The sequence below is a fragment of the Dasypus novemcinctus genome, chromosome 4, assembly GCF_030445035.2.
Source record: "Dasypus novemcinctus isolate mDasNov1 chromosome 4, mDasNov1.1.hap2, whole genome shotgun sequence".
NCBI lineage: Eukaryota > Metazoa > Chordata > Mammalia > Cingulata > Dasypodidae > Dasypus > Dasypus novemcinctus.
The window spans coordinates 22154509-22172932 of NC_080676.1; the positions used below are offsets into that span (position 1 = coordinate 22154509).

At 35.9% G+C, this 18424-nt stretch overlaps 1 protein-coding gene across 3 annotated transcripts in view; it reads left to right on the top strand.

The window, feature by feature from the left end:
* Positions 1-273: 273 nt before the first annotated feature.
* The window catches only part of MBNL1 (muscleblind like splicing regulator 1), a 208091-nt gene continuing 189940 nt past the window's right edge, over positions 274-18424 (top strand). For all 3 annotated transcript variants that reach the window (XM_004478814.4, XM_058295166.1, XM_058295168.1), the window contains exon 1: positions 274-376. The gene's annotated coding sequence lies outside the window, so the exon portion shown is untranslated. The remainder of the gene's footprint in view (positions 377-18424) is intronic.

Below are 18424 nucleotides of genomic sequence, written 5' to 3' on the forward strand. Positions count from 1 at the left end.
CCCACTAAATTAATTCAATTTATAGAAACAAGTTAATCCTCATGTCATGTATCAGTTCGACCGTCTTTTTCCTCATTGAGCAATATTTTCTGTTTTTCTGTGTCATTTAGTCACACAGATGATGTTTCCTTATGTAAATAAGCACTATGATTCAACTGTAAGCTTTATAAATAATTTTTTATTCTCCGTAGAATTTATAAGCATAATGACTCTGGTGTTTCACAACTTCCTCTTTTGGTAGACTATCCTTTTTACAGAGTAAAAAAAAAAAGTGATTAGAGACAAGCGCTGACAGACACCATAGCTTTTTGAGGTGCTGGTAGATTAACTCAACTATTTAAGCGGCTTAACAAGCAACTATACATAAGGCATAGAGGTAAGAAAAAAGTGTTATTTGCTATTTTTCATTTATTTGGATTGCTATTTATATAACAGTTTAAAAGCTGGCAAGATTACTAAGTAGATTTGAATAAATAGTTAATATTTTAAAGGACAAAACGATAATAAATTTACAAAATTTTCAATTCATATACAAGCTTTTTAAAACACTGGAATATTTTAAAGTTCCCCTTAATCTCCAAATTATCTTGCCTGAAAAGAAAACATTCTCTCTTTTTTGTTATTTTTCACACAATTTAATGCTGAAGAACTTTTGGATTAAAAATAAACTTTGAGAACCTTTCTTCTTGCTCCAGCCCCAGTTTATTCCTAACATATGTAAATTCTCCCAAATATATCTTTTTGTTTATTTTGCATATTAGTAGATGGACATTTTCCAGAAAAATACATCCTTGCATTTATTTTTATCCATTCTGAAAATATATTGTACTATTTAAAATGTGATATTTCAGTGTCACTTTTTATATCATCACATTATGATGATATTTAAAGATTTCAGAATATTAATTTGTAGGGTAAATAGTATGATTTAAAAAATATAAATAAGTTAAGTAAATCTAATTTTAGAAATTGTTCTTAATGAGATTAATTTGCATTTATACATGCTTACAAATACAGCAAGCACTAGAACAAAGACCATATCTTTAGATTCTTAATTAGAGAGTAAAACTAAACTGATCTCATTTAGTGAAATTCTAAAATAATCTAAGTCCAGCACTGGCATTTTTTCTTGTTTTTGCCAAACTACAGCAACACATATTAACTATATTCAATATAAGTTATTGACTATAGTAATTTTTAAATCCTTTTTAAAAGGAGTAAGTTTCTTTTTATACTTTGGCTGAAAACATCAGAGAGTATTTTATTTAACACATTTTTTTTAGTGCAGTGTGTAGAACTTCGGAGTTTAGATAATTTGCCTCTGAGTATTTTCATAAGTTAGCCATTCTTAAGAAGGTGACACACACACACATTTGCTGAGTGAAGTTTGGTAAGATAAATATCCCAAATAATGTATTTGAATTCTTATTTAATTTTTTAATTTGAGGTGCTTTTTAAATCAAAAAGAAAGGAAAAAAAGAAAGAAGGAAAGAAGGAAAGAAAGAAGGAAAGAAAAAGAAAGAAAAGGAAAGAAAGAAAGAAAATACTTTAAAAAATTGTTCTATCAATTAATCAGTTTAATTTTTGTCATTTTGGTAAGCAGAAACTGGTGTCATATTTGTTCTATTATATCACCTGGTTTCTAGATATTTCTGTTTAACTATATGCACCCATATTATAACAACAGATGCTGCTCTTTGATTTTAGAGAGGAAATCTGACTGTTAGTGTTATGTGTTCAGGAATTGATCTGTAAGGTCAAATTTGACATGCTTAACTAGACTGCAATTTTAAAATTAAGTGATAGCTTGAGTAATCCATTAAAATTGTGCATTTTCATCTTTATGTATTACATGCTAATTAAGCACAACTTTTTCAAGAGAACTTCGTTATATTATTTGCTGCAATACTACTTTTTTAATGCCCTCCCCTTTTAAAAAAAAAATGTTGGGCATATTTTTATATATCCAGAATTTTAAGTGTGATATATTTTGGTATCGTGAACTATTAAGTGTTATGGTTGTGATAAACCTGGTGTGGTATTACTCTGAATAGCTGATAACAAGGACTAGAGAAGATAGCCCAAGGAAATTACAAACTAAAATGATTACCACTGGTACTCAGAACAATGAATGGAAGGCCAAAGCAGTAGTGAAAATGCTATCTTGCTGCAAAATAGTTTTGTTGTTGAGAATTGTTATACTCTCTGAATGAGCAACCTAATTCTAGACTACGGATAATACGTTTAGAATTTTTTTCGCTGTTTGAGAAAATTGGATCTACAGAAAGAAAAACAAGTGTGCTTGTTCAGCCTGAGTTGCCATGAGAAATACAGATTCTTGAAGGGTATATTCTTGTCATTATTAGGAGAACAATGCAAAACATTGCAAAATGCATTTTATTTCACATAATTTCATTAGAGAAAGCATTTAGAGTCTGTCCCAATCCAAAATATTTCAGAGAAATTAAATATAATATTCTAAATAATTTATTGCTGTGAAATAATATATTTTGACTTTTGAGCAGTAGTCATGTTTTACTGTTTCATTTAGATTGGATTCATGTGACACAATTATCTGAGGTAGAAACTTTTCATTGAATCTAATAAGCGTTGAAACTCTGACTGTCGTACAGCCTCGTAAATTATCAGTGTCTTAATAAGCCATGGTTGATTTTGTTATATATGGGTGATCGGGGGCACCTGTCAGACTACTATAGACAGTGTTGGTCCAGTTAATCTTGCTAGTGAAGTGAATTCTCCTTCTTCCTTAACGGAATGACTCTCTCAAAACTGTCTGTGTGAAGAGGACAAATTGCTCTTAAAGGCATCTATCCCACCCTGACAAATATATTATTTTTCAAATAATATTTTCACTGGAAACAACAGTGCTATTTATTTTTACATAACTGAACTTCCAAAAGAACTTTTGACATGATTCTTTTACGTTCGCAGTGTTCGGCCATTTTCCTTCCTATTTGCAAGAATAAAGAGAAGAAAATTTGTTGCCTGAAAGAAAGCTAGTGGTTGGGGTGTAAACTAAGAAGCATAACGTGTTTTGATTCAAAATCTTCTAAATACAGATAATGTTGATCTTTAGCCTTTTAAACACAAATTTGTGACCCTCTACCTCTGTTCTTCTGTTTTTAGTGAAAGTGACTTTCAAATAAGTACCGCGTGTAGCGTAGTCATATTTAGTACCTTAATTTTTTAAAATGTGACAAATAAATGGGAAAATCTGTGTTCACAGAAATCAGTGTTGTAGCAAAACATGTGCCCTGTAAGATAGAAAATGTATCTAATTTTCATACAAGCATTAATTTTTGCAAATATTAAGAATAAGGGCAAGACCTTTTACATTTCTGAACATTTCTATTTGGAAAGATAAATGCAATGTAATTTAATTTACACATCGTACTATAGAAAATAAAAATAGTTTTTAAAAATTTTGCTAAATTTTTTAATCATTAAAATGTAAATTGTCTGAGAATTCATGTCATATTTTCAACTTTTCCCTGATATTGTTTCCTATTATTCAATAGTTTCAATATTTCCAAATTCCCTCTAACTTTATTGCTCCAGCATTCTATACATGTAAATCGTTTTAATTTTTCTTCTAATGTATTTGCTAATTTCAAAATCATTGAAGAAAATACTGGATTGGGTTTTTAAGTCCAAAATTTTAAACTGACATGAAAACCAGTAATTAATTTTAGAACCAAAGAAAGTGGATCATAAACTAGCCTATTGGTGTTGCTCCAAGAACTGGTATAAAATGTCATGATCATTATTATTCTGCTTTATAGATATTTCATCCAAATCGTTTAGATTTTTGTGTATGTAGTATTTATTATTATCTCAAAATTCTTCCGAGTTTGGAAACAAATATATATAATAATATGATCCTGAAAAATAACACCACCATGGATTGCTCTGATTCTGAAAAAAAAAAATTAGATTTTTTTCCTTTAGGTATGCATGTCTTAATTCAATTTATATTTACTTTCATAAGAAAAACATTTTAAGCAGACTGCTTTCAATCTTTTCCTGTGTTAGCAAAAGGATCTGAATTAGAAGAGGGGCAAAGACTCTGGGCAATTAGGCCACCTTCTGAGTAAATAAAATCATTGACTTTACGGCAATGTATTTTTAATGTCCACTAGGAACTCTTTTTATAATCCATTTACTTTAATTTTTTTTAAATTTTGAAATAATTTCAAGCTTACAAAAATTGTAAGAACAAAACAAGTGTAATGAACACCCAAATACCTTAAGCCAGACTTGAGTATTAATATTTTACCCCATTTGCTTTATCATTTGTCCTCATTCTCTCTTTTGCCCTTTCACTCCCCACAATTTTTTTTCCTGAACCATTTGAGGGTGAGTTACATACACTAGCTCCTTACTTCAGCGTGTGTTTCCTAAGAATAGAGATAGTCTCTTACGTAGCCAACATAGTTATCTACTTCATAAATATACATTGACACTGTACTTTTGTCAAATAGTTGTCTATATTCCAATTTTGCTGTTTATCTAATGATGTCCTTGATGACATTTTTCTTCTCCAGTACAAGATTCATTTAGGGTCAAGTATCCCATTTACTTGTAATGTCACTTTAGAATCCTTTAACCTGGAACATTTCCACACCATGTCTCTTGTCTTTTTTGAAATTGACTGTTTTAAAGAACGTAATGCATCCACTGACTCTCCTGTTTTTAATAGGTCGTTCCTCGTTGTTGTGTGTTTCTGATATTGTCTTATGCTTAGAGTGTGTCTATGCATTTCTCCTAGCATGCTGCAGAGGTGATGTTGTGTTCTTAGGCAGTCATACTAGAGGCACATGGCGTTCTCCTGGCCCACACTGGTGGTATTAATTTTAGTCACTCAATTAAGGTGTTAAAAATTTCCCTTTGGATTCAGCATTCACGGACATTATTGTCTGATGCCATCTTTCCTATAATGTTTACAAAATGATGACTTTCCAACTCCAGCACATGGTCTTCAGTATTCTACTGTAAGCAAAAGAATTCCCTTCCCCTCTATTAATTTAATTATTTATTTGTTATTGGTATGGACTCATGAATTCCTGTTTTTTCAGTGGTTTATAATTCATTACTGCCTTAATTATTTTGGTATTCCACTTGTCCCTATTTGGCCAGTGGAGGTCCTTCAGGCTGGTTTCTGTGTCCTTATGGCATGTTGCCATCATTTTTTTGTGAGCCCTTCCTCACTTTCTGGCATGATAAGATGATCTAAGCTATCTTTTACCTACCCTGCCTCACCCCTGGAATCATTCATTTCTCTGAGGTTCCCTGATTACTTTTAGTGCAGAATAGTATTTGAGATCAAGATCCGTGGACAAGGTATGTTTTTGCTTCTTGACTATTTTGGCAATAATATATGAATGCATACACGCATATACAGATACAGGCACGAACATGCAAATATATATACATAAATGCATACTCCTGCATACACACAAGCAATTATAAGCATATGTTTATAAACTTGCGTATACATACATATATATTTTGGAAATCATGAGTTTGCTCTGATATAGTCATACGTCCTTAACTTTCTGCCAATCTCTTACTCATACCTCCAACTAATTATTTAACATCTTCACTCAAATATTAGCAGGAATCTCAAACTCAGTATGCCCAAGATAAAAACCTTCACTTCTTAGTCTTCCTGTTCTAGCCCCAACCTTCTTCGGTCAATCAAGAGAACCATCTTACACCCAGTTAAACAGGCAAAAGGTATCATTGATTTCTTTCTTTCCCTCAGCTCCATCCCACCTATTAGCAAGTCTGTCAGCTCTATTTCCAAAATACATCTCAACACTTACCAGGCTCGGCCTTCCACTATTTTGAGCACAGTGTAAGACAATGTGTTACATCTCTCTTCTGGACTGTACCATCCTGGCTGTAGCCAACTAAAATACCTCGTCTTTACTCTTGTGTGCCTGCCAGCATGACCTTTTAAAACAGGGGTTCTTAACCCTTCTTGTTCCACGGACCCCTTACTAAGTCCACACTATACTGTGTATTATTTAATAAATACATCACAACCACACCAACACGTCCCCACAAGAATAATGTTTTTTTCTTTTGAATTTCAATTTAAGCTGGATCATGTGACTCCCTTGGTCAAAATTCTTTAATGGCTTCCCATTGTACTTTGGACAAAATACAGATTCCTCACTATGACATTTATGATTTTGCCTCTGCCTGTATCTCCTCCCCCCAACCCTACCTCTAATTCTTTCACTCACTCTGCTCAGTTCCACTCTTCATTTTGCCTCCAGTGCATCCTAATCTCATCCCTGTTGCTTCAGTGACTTTGTACACACTCTTCCCTCTCTCTGGTGACATGCTCCCTCTCCCCGATCTTCTGTGACATAATCTCTTACTTTATTCAGATCTCTGCTCAAACATCTGTCCGAATATGCGTCCTCCATAATCAGCTACATATGTAATTGTAATGTCCCCAACCTAGTCGCTTTCTATCCTTTTATCCAATTTTAACGTTTCTGATAGCACTAATCATATTTATTTATTTACTTATTTATTGTCCATCTCTTTCACTAGAATGTAAGCTCCATAAGGCCAGGAATTTGGACTGTTTTGTTCATTGCTATGTCCTTAGTGTGTAGAACAGTGCATGAAACACGGTAGGTGCTCAATAAATAAGTGATGATTAAATGAAAGCCCTCAATATCCTTAAGCCTCATATTCAAACAAAACAACTATAATAAAAATAACCCCCATTGGCCGAGGTTGTCTTGAGAAGGCCACGGTTATAGTGGTGCTCTAAACTGCCATGCAGTTGCCAGGTGGGGATACTACTGGCAACACTGAAACAATGGAACTGAAACCAAAAAAAAATGGCCCCTGGAGACAACAAACAGACCAGAAAGTTCTCTTTTTCTTTGCTCTTTTCCACTGAGATAAAAACAGACAAGTTCATGGTGATGGCTGTCATTAACCTCTTAGAATCCTGGGGCAATTCTCTCTGCATTGCTTGACCCACTGCCTTTGCCCTGCCCCGGCCACCGAGAAAAGCATGTGCCCACTCTTCTCTACCAGTTAGAGTCACTGATTTCCTCAAGCACAGGTGGAAAAGCAAACTTCTTCCAGAATCCTTTCCTAATCAATTTAACTCTGCCTGTGATGACCTCACGTCTATGCACATAGTCCACAAATTGCTTCTTTTATTAATATCTACTTACTTCTTGGTTCTGTTTGTTCTTAGTGTGGCTTATGATGCTACTTGAGGAAAGCTGCTTTTCCTGTACATCCAAAATAACGATTTAAATGTTGTAAACATATGACTTGTTTTTGGATCTTATTAGGCCCTAAATAGTAGTAGTAATAATAATAACAACAACAACAACAACTTTACAATTTTATCTAAAATTTATTTTTTAGACCATCACGTCGGTGTTTCCATCAGTAACTAATTTGATACCGTCACTGACTCTGTGAAATAAGTACTATTTTCCCATTTTATAGATTTAAGAAAATAAAACACCAAGGTTCAGAAAGGTAGTAACTTGATAAAGGTCATAGAACTGATCCTGGTGTGTCTGTTTCTAAGCTGATTCTTCATTATGTTATTATGTAGCTGAGCGAGAGGGTTTCGTCCTCGCTCAGGCCCAAGAGTCGGGGGGGCTTGCTCCTGCCGAACCACCGGCGGGGGGTGCCCCAAGAGGGAGCACTGGTTCTCCAGGCGTGGGGGACGCGCGGTTGGGGAAAAACCACGGAGACCGCTTGAGCACAAGAACAGGTCTGCTTTATTACGGAAGTACACTTAGTTATATAGGGTTGGGTAGAGGGAGGGGCGTGATGAAGGGAGGATTGGCTAAGGGGCGGCTGTGGACAGGCTGAAGCTGATGGATAGACCTGAGGTAAGCAGTTACTGGGGAAGAGGGCAGATTGTGGGTTGGCAATATAGGCGGGACTGGCGGGAAGGACGGCGGGAGCTGGAAGGGGAGGAGGGGTGGAGAAAGGCGGCAACATTATTATACTCCCTCTATTACTTATTTATTGAGAACCAAGGGAGGCAAAGCCATGTTTCAGGCAAAGCCATGTTTTAGACACAGTTGAAAATGTATAGATTTTATGGTGTAGTCCTTGTCTCAGAAGACTTTCATCTACAATATGAAAAATATAAGGTGTTACATGAGAAGTTAAAATAATTGAGAGTTGTAATTCTAGCTGCAGTACAAAAGCTTCCAGGAAGAGGCTGCTTTATTTACATCCTCAAAATGGTTTCATTAGATGGAGAAAGTTGGAATACTACATTTTCAAAAATTTCAGAAGATTTTCAAAGAAAGGAAAGCATGTTCAACGTTACATGAATTTATTATTGAGCCCCATTTTCCCCCATTCTTTTTAAAAATTTTTATTACCCCGCCTCAACCCCAAGATGGCTCCCTCAACTGTCTACTCATCTTATTTAGGATCAGGAACTGAAATCTCAGGACCTCCCGTGTGGGAGGCAAGTGGCCAGCTGCCTGAGCCACTTCCACTCCCTGCTGGTTATGGCGTCTGCTCATTGTGGCATCTGCTGGTTGTGGTGTCTGCTTGTCTTCTTTAGGAGGCACCAGGAATCGAACGCGGGGCCTCCCATGTGGAAGGTGGGTGCCCAATTGCTTGAGCCACATCCACACAAAGTTGTGTGTGTGTGTTTGTGTATGTTTTTAGGTATTGGGGCTGGGGATTGAACCCTGGACCTCATCAGTGGGAACCCAGTGCTCAACCACTGAGCTACATTGGCTCCCCTTTCTCTATTCTATAGTCCTACCCTAGAAGGTATTTGGAGACCCTGACTTTGTGGCTCTTCTTAGAATGTGGGTTATGTGAAGATAGAATTTTAACTTTTGTAAGAAGTCTCTGTTGTTTTGAAGTGAGTTTATTCCTGTATTCATATATCAAGCACTGTGTGTTAGGCACTGCTCTAGGTGCTAGGGGAAAATATGTCTGACAAGACCAAGTTTCTATCCCTAGGGGGCTTTCAGTCTTATGGGAGAATTATTTAATAATAAGTGAACAAATAACAATTTAAGAGGGAAATTGCTCATAGTGGTAAATGACATGGAGAAATTTCATCAGAGTAAATGGACATATGGACTGGTGTCAAGGCTTCTTTAGCTGGATAGTCTTTGGAGGTGGCCTTTTAGAAGAGAGGCTATGTAAGACAAGAACTGATTATGAGGAAGTTGAGAGCATAATGAAGAGGCCTCTGGGATAGGTGGCCCCAGAAGAGTGATCAGCAAGTGCCAAGCAGTATGAACTGGGCATATTTGAGAAGGAGAAAGGAAGAGTTTGGGTTTCAGAGTGTGATAGAAGTGAAGCTAAGGAGCTGGGGTTGAGAAAGAGCGAGATCATTTAGGTTGTAGGCCAGAAAAGGAAGTGTCCATAAGAACAAACATTTTCAAGGGCATGCATATGTGTGGGTTGGAAAGGGTACTGCTGTGAATGACCCATTATCTCTGTTTTACTCAAGGCACAAAAAACTTGCTTGAAAAGAAGTTGGAGGTGTTTTTTGTTTTGTTTTTTTTGTTTTGCCATAGGCCAAAAGCTCTCTTAGGAGATAAATAATTATATTTAGATGAATTTCAGATAAATCATATTTACTTTCAGAGGTTAACTACATTTCTTGCCTTTTCATTTCCATACTGGGTGCAGGTTTTAAAAAAATGAAGAAATTACTATGTGATAACTGACCCTACCTTGGCCATTTGAAGAGATTTACACTGATTTCAGGTAATAGGGTCAACATGCATCTTAGTTTTTGCCTATTTATAAAGCAGAAAAGGCTCAAGAAAGGACTTATTTTCTAGCATTTGGAGACCATAGATATTCCCTTGTTTATTTTTCCCAAATCCTAGCACTAATGGCTAGGTCCCTTTGCAGCATCAACCTGTACCTCCTATTCATAGCAGTAACTTCCTCTTCCATTTTCCTCTGTAATTACAAATTTCCTCTGATTTATTTTTGATATCCCAAGAGATCTAAATGACCCAAATTATTACCAGAGTTAGTTGGGCACAGTCATTGGGTTGGTTTTTTTTTGGGGGGGAGGGGGGTGGGGGGGGAGGAGAAGGGGACAGGGTGAAGAGAAAGTGTATTTGGGGAATGAATATAAAATAGCTAACTGAAAAGGACATGTTCTTTTATTATTGACTAAACAAAACTAATATATCTTAGTTAAGAACCATAAAACAAATAGCCTGCCCCATATACTTGAAGAAAATAACTATTACAGATTCTTCTACTATGGATTTGGGTTAAGAACTGATAATGAAAATACTAGTTGGCCACAGGCTGAGTATGTAGTAAAGGGTAGAGAGGAGGATGAAAATTGTTGGGGTAGGGAAGAATGCAATCAGGATTTCCACAAGGCAGGCAGAGGTGATGGTGAAGAAAACAGAAGCTTATTTTGAGGGCTCCTGACAACGCCCAAATAGAAAACGATTATGCTGCTGATATCGGGGAGTGTGAAGGGGTACAGATGACTTATGTATTACTTAAGTGGTATAGTCCATCCCATTATGTAAATATGGGGGCATGATAAGCCACCATATCACTGGATTGTTGCAGAGTGTGATTCGAAATGTGGTTTCCAGGTGCATGTGTTATGAAAAAATGAATACCTGAATAGCTGCAATGTGTGAGTATTAGAGAACATTCCTGAAACATTAAGCCACTCTTTACCTGGGCAGATTTACTGAGAAACAACCCTACTGAAAGTATGAAGGGATCGGGTTTTCTGTAATAAGAACAGAGCACATTTGTTGGCAGGAACTAGTTCAGGAAGGGAACACAGAACATACGTAAGCGTGGGGACCAACTCTTTGGTTAACTGGAGGATGGCACTTGCCCTTCAGAAGTGAAAGCTAAGGATGCTTTTTCCAGAGTTCAGTAGCCTTTCTTCCTGCCTTTTTTGGCTTTGCTCCTCTCGGTGGTGATCATAATGCTGGAAAAGAATCTCTTTCAAAAATGTAAATGTTCCTCTTTCTGTGGATGATGTCATCATTCCTGTGGCCCAAGCGTTTGTTACTAAATACTACTTGGCAACACATAATCGTTATTTTCTCCTCTTATTTAGAATTTTGAGAGTGTTTGTCTTATGAAATTAAGAGATACGATTTACAAAGAGGTAAGAGTAAAAACTGACTAAAAGGAAACTCTCCCTAGAACCATCTCAAGACTTGTGTTACTTAAAAAGAAGCAAGTAAAGAGTGAACTTTTCCTTCTTGTGACAACAGCTCTAACTGCTTTCAAAATGAATTTTCACATATGGATCCAAAGGAAGTGGTTACCATGCATCTCTGCATTATACACTCTTTTTTTAAAAAACAAACAAACAAACAAACAAAAAGACAAATCAATTGTATTGATACATATTAATAAAACAGATAATACATCCAAAGGGTACAATCAATGGTATTTGGTATAATCAGTTGTGCGTTCATTACTTCAATCGTTATTAGAGCATTTTCTTTATTTCAATAACAATAATAATAAACAAAAAACAGACAAACAAAGAAAAGTCCTCACCTCTCAATTTATGTTTCCTGCTGTACATAGCTGGTGTTTCTGGCTATTCTTGCACAAGTATTTATTTGTTTAATAAGCAGTTTTATTGAGATATATTCACATACCATATGATGTATCCAAAGTATATGATCAATAACTTTGTAGTATAATCACAATGTTCATAGTCTCTTTTTGAAAGTGGTAGATGCCTTTAGGTTGGCTGGATTGGCTTAGTTTGTATTGGGTTTCTCATGTGTTTCTTTATAAAGTTGGTGGGGAAAACTGGACCAAAGAAATCTGTGCACTGGCCAGTTAAGAGAAATGTTTCTAAATTGTCTGTTTAACATCCAGTGTGACATTTTGCATTCACTTTTAATTACTTCTCACCTGTCCATGCAGAAACTCTAAAAGGATCTGTCTCTTTAGCTACTATCTTGTAAAACAAAACAAAACAAAAAGCCATAAATTTCTTAAAGTCACAATTTTATAAATGATCTTTCTTTATTTTTAATTGTGGGAAAATATACATAACAAAAATCATTTTAAGCATTTTAACTGCAGAATTCTTTGACATTAACACCGACAATACCATGTAACTTTCACTATTATCTATTTCCAGACTATTTTCATCATCCCAAACCAAAACTCATACCCATTTAATAACAATACCATGTACTTCTTTCCCTCACTCTGGTAACCACTATTCTGCTTTCTTTCTCTAAGAATTTGCTTATTCTAAATATTCCATATAAGAGAAATCACATAATATTTGTCTTTTTTTGTCTGTACTGTAAGATCAGTAGCAAGACAAGAATGTCTTCTCTCACCACTTCTACTCAGCATTGTACTGGAAGTTCTAGCCATTGTAATCAGGAAGGAGAAAGAAATAAAATGCTCTCAAACTGGAAAGGAAGAAGTAAAATTATCCTTATTTACATATGACATGATCCTATATATAGAAAATCTTCAAAATAAAAAGCTACTAGAACTAATAAAAATTTCAGATAAGTTGCAGGATACAAGGTAAACACACAGAAGTCAGTTGGGTTTTTATACATGAGTAATGAACAATCTAAGAAGGAAATAAAGAAATCAATATAATTTACAATAGGATCTAAAAGAATAAATGCCTAGGAATAAATTTAAGGAAGGAGGCAAATGACTTGTATACTTAAAACTGTAAACCATTGTGGAAAGAAATTTAAAAAGACCTAAATAAGCAGAATTGCATCCCATATTCATGGATTGAAAGACTTAATACTGTTAAGATTCAACACAATCCCTATCAAAATTCCAGCAACCTTTATTGCAGAAATGGAAAAGGTGATGCTCAAATTCATATGAATTGCAAGGTGGCCCCAAATAGCCAAAAACATCTTGAAGAAGAACAACAAAGTTGGAGGACTCACACTTCTTGACTTCAAAACTTACTTTAAAGCTCCAATAATTAAAACATTGTTGTACTGGCATAAGGATAGACATATGGACCAATTGAATAAAATTAAGAGTCCAGAGATAAAGCTATACATCTATGACCAGTTGATTTTTGACAAGGGTGCCAGTTCCACTCAATGGGTAAATAATAGTCTTTTCAACAAATGGTCCTAGGACAACTAAAAATCCACATGCAAAAGAATGAATGTGAGCCCCTACTTTTCATCGTATACAAAAATTAATTCAAAATGGATAAATGACCTAATATAAAAACTAATACAATAAAACTCTTAAAAGAAAGAATAGTGAAATACCTTTAGGACCTTGAAGTAGACAATGAATTTTCAGATTTTACATTACACTGAAAACACAAGCAACAAAAGAAGAAAATAGATAAAATGGACTTCATCAAATTTTAAAATATTGTGCATCAAAGGACATTATCAAGTTTGTGGGAAGACAGCCTACAAAATGGGATAAAATATTTGGAAACCTTATATCTGATAAGGGTTTAATATCCAGAATATAGAAAAACTCCTACAACTCAACAGCCAAAAGATGAACAACCCATTTGAAGAGTAGGCCAAGGATTTGAATAGACATTTCTCCAGAGAAGATATTCAAATGGTCAATAAATATATAAAAAGATGCTCAATGTCATTAACCATCAAAGAAACACAAATTAAAACTACAATGAGTAGTTCTGGGAAGATGGCATTGGAGTAGATAGGCAGGGCTCAATTCTCTTACAAAAACAACAGAGAAAGGGCCAAAATCTGTCTGAAGTACATGCTTTGGGGATCAGCAGACCAGGACAATGCTATACAACCCCCAGGAGAGCAAGGGACAGAGAGAGGAATAACCTGAAACAACAAACATGAGTTACTAAACCCCTGTGGCAGCCAGGCAGGGCCCTATCCCCCACCTTCAAGACATTAGGCGTGGATAAAAGCCCTGGCACACTGCAGCCAGCTGGGAGGGGAACAGATATCTTCATCAGAGGGCAGAACATTGTTTCTTTTCAGGGAATTCAGCCAGCAGAGCCCACTTTGAATCTTGGCTCTGGCCAGAGGAGGTTGAAAAAAATTAAAAAAGAAAGAAAGGTTTGCCAACGAGCACCATCTGCTGGCTGGCCAGGAAATTTCAAGAAGAAAAACAACCTTTTAGATCTCTCTCTTTTTTTTTTTAAAGATTTATTTCTCTCCTCTCCCCCCACCCCCACCCCGGCTGTCTTTTCTCTGTGTCTATTCACTGCATCTTCTTTGTCCGCTTCTGTTGTTGTCAGTGGCATGGCAATCTGTGTTTTTTTGTTGTTGTTGCATCCACTAGTTGTGTCAGCTCTCCATGTGTGTGGTGTCATTCCTGGTCAGGTTGCACTTTCTTTCACGCTGGGCAGCTCTCCTTACATAGTGCACTCCTTGTGCGTGGGGCTCCCCTATGTGGGGGACACCCCTGTGTGGCACAGCATTCCTTGCACGCATCAGCACTACACCTGGGCCAGCTCCACACGGGTCAAGGAGGCCCGGGGTTTGAACCTGCAGACCTCCCATGTAATAGACGGACACCCTAACCACTAGGCCAAGTCTGCTGCCTAGGTCTCTCTTCAACCCATAATTCCTGGAAGAAAATCTGTGCCCAATTTGAGTCCTTGGTCCTATTTTGATGACTTAAGCAGGGCAATTTTAAAGATTCAGAATAAGTTGAACCAAAAATCAAAGGAGAGTTGTGAAACAAACAAACAAACAAACAAAAAACACTTGGAAAGAGAGAGAAACTGACTATCAGAGTAAATTCACTGGTATATTCAGATGCCTAAACATCAGCAACCAATTAAAGCAATACTAGGAAACAAGAATAGATGGCCCAGCCAAAGGAACAAAACAAATATCTTGATGAGATACAGAATTTAAGGCAACTAATAAGTAATTAATCACACCAATCTCCTAAATCAATTCAAAGAATTGAAGGAAAATATGACTAAAGAGTGAATGGATATTAAGAAGACACTAGGTTAACATAAAGAACAATTTGAAAGCCTGCAAAGAAAAGTAACAGAGTTTATGGGGGGGGTGGGGGGAAGACACAATAGATGAGATAAAAAATACTATAGAGCAGAGCAGGTGTAGCTCAGTTGTTGAGTGCCTGCTTTGCATATATGAGGTCCTGGGGTCAATCCTCTGTAATTCCTAGAAAATATATAATATTAAAGATACATACCAGTAGGTTTGAATTGTTAAAAGACAGAAATAGTGATTTTGAGAACAGAATATCTGAACTGGAATAGACTGGAGAACAGAAAGAGAAGAGAATGGTAAAAAAAAAAAATGGAACAGGGTCTCAAGGAATTGAATGACCACTCAAAATGTCCCAAATGTCATCAGTGTCCCAGAAGAAGAAGAGAATGGAAAAGGGACAGAAAGAATATTTGAGGAAGTAATGACTAAAAACTTCCCAACATTTATGAAAAACGTAAATATCAATGTCCAAGAAGGATAACACATGCCAAACAGAGTAAATGGAATAGACCTACTCTGAGACACCTACTATTCAGAATGACAAATATCAGAGATAGAGGATTCTGAAAGCAGCAAGAGAGAAGCAAAGCATCACGTACAAGAGAACCTCAATATGATTAAGTGCTGACCTCTCATCAGAAACTATGGAGGTAAGAAGAAAAACGTATCATGTATTTAAAGTATTGAAAGAGAAAAACCACCAGCCAGGAATTCTGTATCAGGTAAAACTCCTTCAAAACTGAGGATGAGGAGGAGAAATGGAGCTGCAGCAGGAAGAGCAGCATGGTTGGGGCAGTGAGCAGGGCCTAACAGGCAACAGGTGGGGAGTGTGGCCTCAGCCTATGTGACCTGACCACGCCAGCACCACCTTTGCCTGGGTAGGATTCAAGATGACCAACGCAGAACTTCTTCCCCCAAAAAAGGTTCAAATGAGTGAAATAGACTGCACAGTTATGGCATGAGATGAGTTAATTCTAAGATGGAAACTTTATGAAGCATGTGTACAAGCTTTGGAGGGCAAGTACACAGATCTTAACTGTAATAATGAAATAGGATTAAGGGAATCTAAAGAAAAATTAAAGCAACAATAGCAAGGGGGGAAAACATCCTTGTAATAAGGCTATTGACCAAGGAACAAGAGATGCAAGAATGTCCTCCTCAAATCCAGTATGTGAAGCATGTCCAGTAGCCCAGCATTGCCTAACTGAGATCAACAATGGTAAACCCAGTGATCAGCCTGTTTTTCCTAAAAAAATGAAGGGTGAACTGGAGCAGACTAAAGGCAAACTGGAACAAGCCCAAAATGAACTGAGTGCCTGGAATATTACTCCCGGTCGGTAAACAAATCACACTCCTCAGTCAAGACTTACCTTACAGTTCCCCTATGAGAAAACTGTGGCGGGACAGCCAAATACTCATTTCCACATCAAGACTCAGACTTACTGAGCCAAAAAAAGCTACATACTTATACAATCCAGCTTGTAATGGTTAATGTAAAAGTTACCAGATGAACCTTGTATTTCAACTTTTTCCTTTCCCCCTCCCTTGTTTTAGAGACCTGATGGTGTCAGACTGTTCTGAAGAAGTGGCCACCTCTGAAAATTCCCCTTCTAGAACATGTAGACACTTGAGAAATGTTTCTGCTTGAAGAAAATAGAAGGGAAAACAGAAGCCTTAAGTCTGTGGCATACTGTGTCTTCAGAAAGTTTGGAGGAATGAAATCCTAGAGATTTTAAGTCATGAGTTGAACATGTAAATTTCCTGTAAAATGCAAAATGCATTGCTTTTAACCCTGAGCATAGTAACTTAGAGACACTGTATATATATTTGCCAGTAAGATAGTGGACTTCATGTTTGTTATTTGAACTTCTGGGTCAAAATGAAGTGAATTTTATCTTTAAAGGGTTTTCTTTGCTAAGAACAAACTTTTAATAGTCGTGAGTGAATCAAATAATAGATGAAGCAGTTCATGCATTTAATCATTTAATTTGGGGTTCTATACTACTTGATTAGGCCTTAAATTGATGTGATTTTAAGCAGTGGCTTGTTCTTTGAATGGTTAATAATACTGCAGATAATCTTACTGAGGAGTATACAAACATGAAGTTGTGTATCAAACTTCAGGTTTAAACTGTTCAAAGTCTTAAACATTCATTTTGCCACTAGATTGTATAAGGATATTGTCTGTGAAGAGACTTACTGCATTAGTTTTCAGTAGTGAAATTTATTAAATTCCCATTCTTTCAACAGGCATGCATTGAAAGAACATTGTCATTGGTGTTAATGGGAGAATGTGTTTCTTCTTTGTATTTGGGTCTTTTGTATTCCACTCTTGATATTAAAGTAAATGTGCCGTAAAATAGTTTTTTTAAAAAATTGAACTTAAAGTCTTCATAGACAAACAAAAACTGAGAGTATGTTACCAAAAATACCAGAATTACAAGAGATACTAAAGGGAGTGCTGCAGCCTGAAAGGAAAAAACAAGGATGAGAGACTTGGAGAAGAGTGTAGAAATGAATATTATTAGGAAGGGTAAATTAAAGGATAAAAAGACAATAGTAAATATGACAATGGACAACCAAGGATTAAATGGAAGAAGTAAAACCTTTACAGTAGTAACATTAAATGTTAATGGCTTAAACACTCCCCCTCCCAATCAAAAGTCCTAGACTGATAGAAAGGGTAAAAAATATGAGAACCATCCATATGCAATCTACAAGAGACTCACCTCAGATATAAGGACATAACTGGGTTGAAAGTAAAAAGATTAGAAAAAGATATTCCAAACTAATATAACCAAAAAAGAGCTGGAACTGTGATACTAAATTCAGATAAAAATAGATTTTTAAATGCAACACTGTTATAATGAATGAAGAAGGTCATTATATATTAATAAAAGGGGTAATTCATCAAGAAGAAATAACTGAAAGAAATATTTATGTACCTAACCTGGGTGCTCCAAGATACATGAGACACACTGACAAAACTGAAGGGAGAAATTTATGTCTCTACAGTAATTATTGGAGACTTCAATACACCATTATCAACATGGGATAAATAAGGAAAGAGAGAAGTTGAATAATATGATAAATGAACTAGACCTAACAGATATTTATTGAGTGTTATACCACAAAACAACAGGTTATACGTTCTTTTCAAGAACTCATGGATCCTTTTCCAGGAAAATCATATGTTGGGTCACAAAAAAGTTCTTAATAAAATTTAAAAATATTGAAATTACACAAAACACTTTATATGATCATAATGGAATCAAACTGGAAAACAATAACAGATGAAAAGGGGAAAATTATTAATATATGGATACTAAACAACATACTCTTAAATAGTTGGCCAAAGAAGATATTGCAAAAGAATTCATTAAATATCTTGAGAAGAATGAAAATGATAACACAACATAGCAAAACCTGTG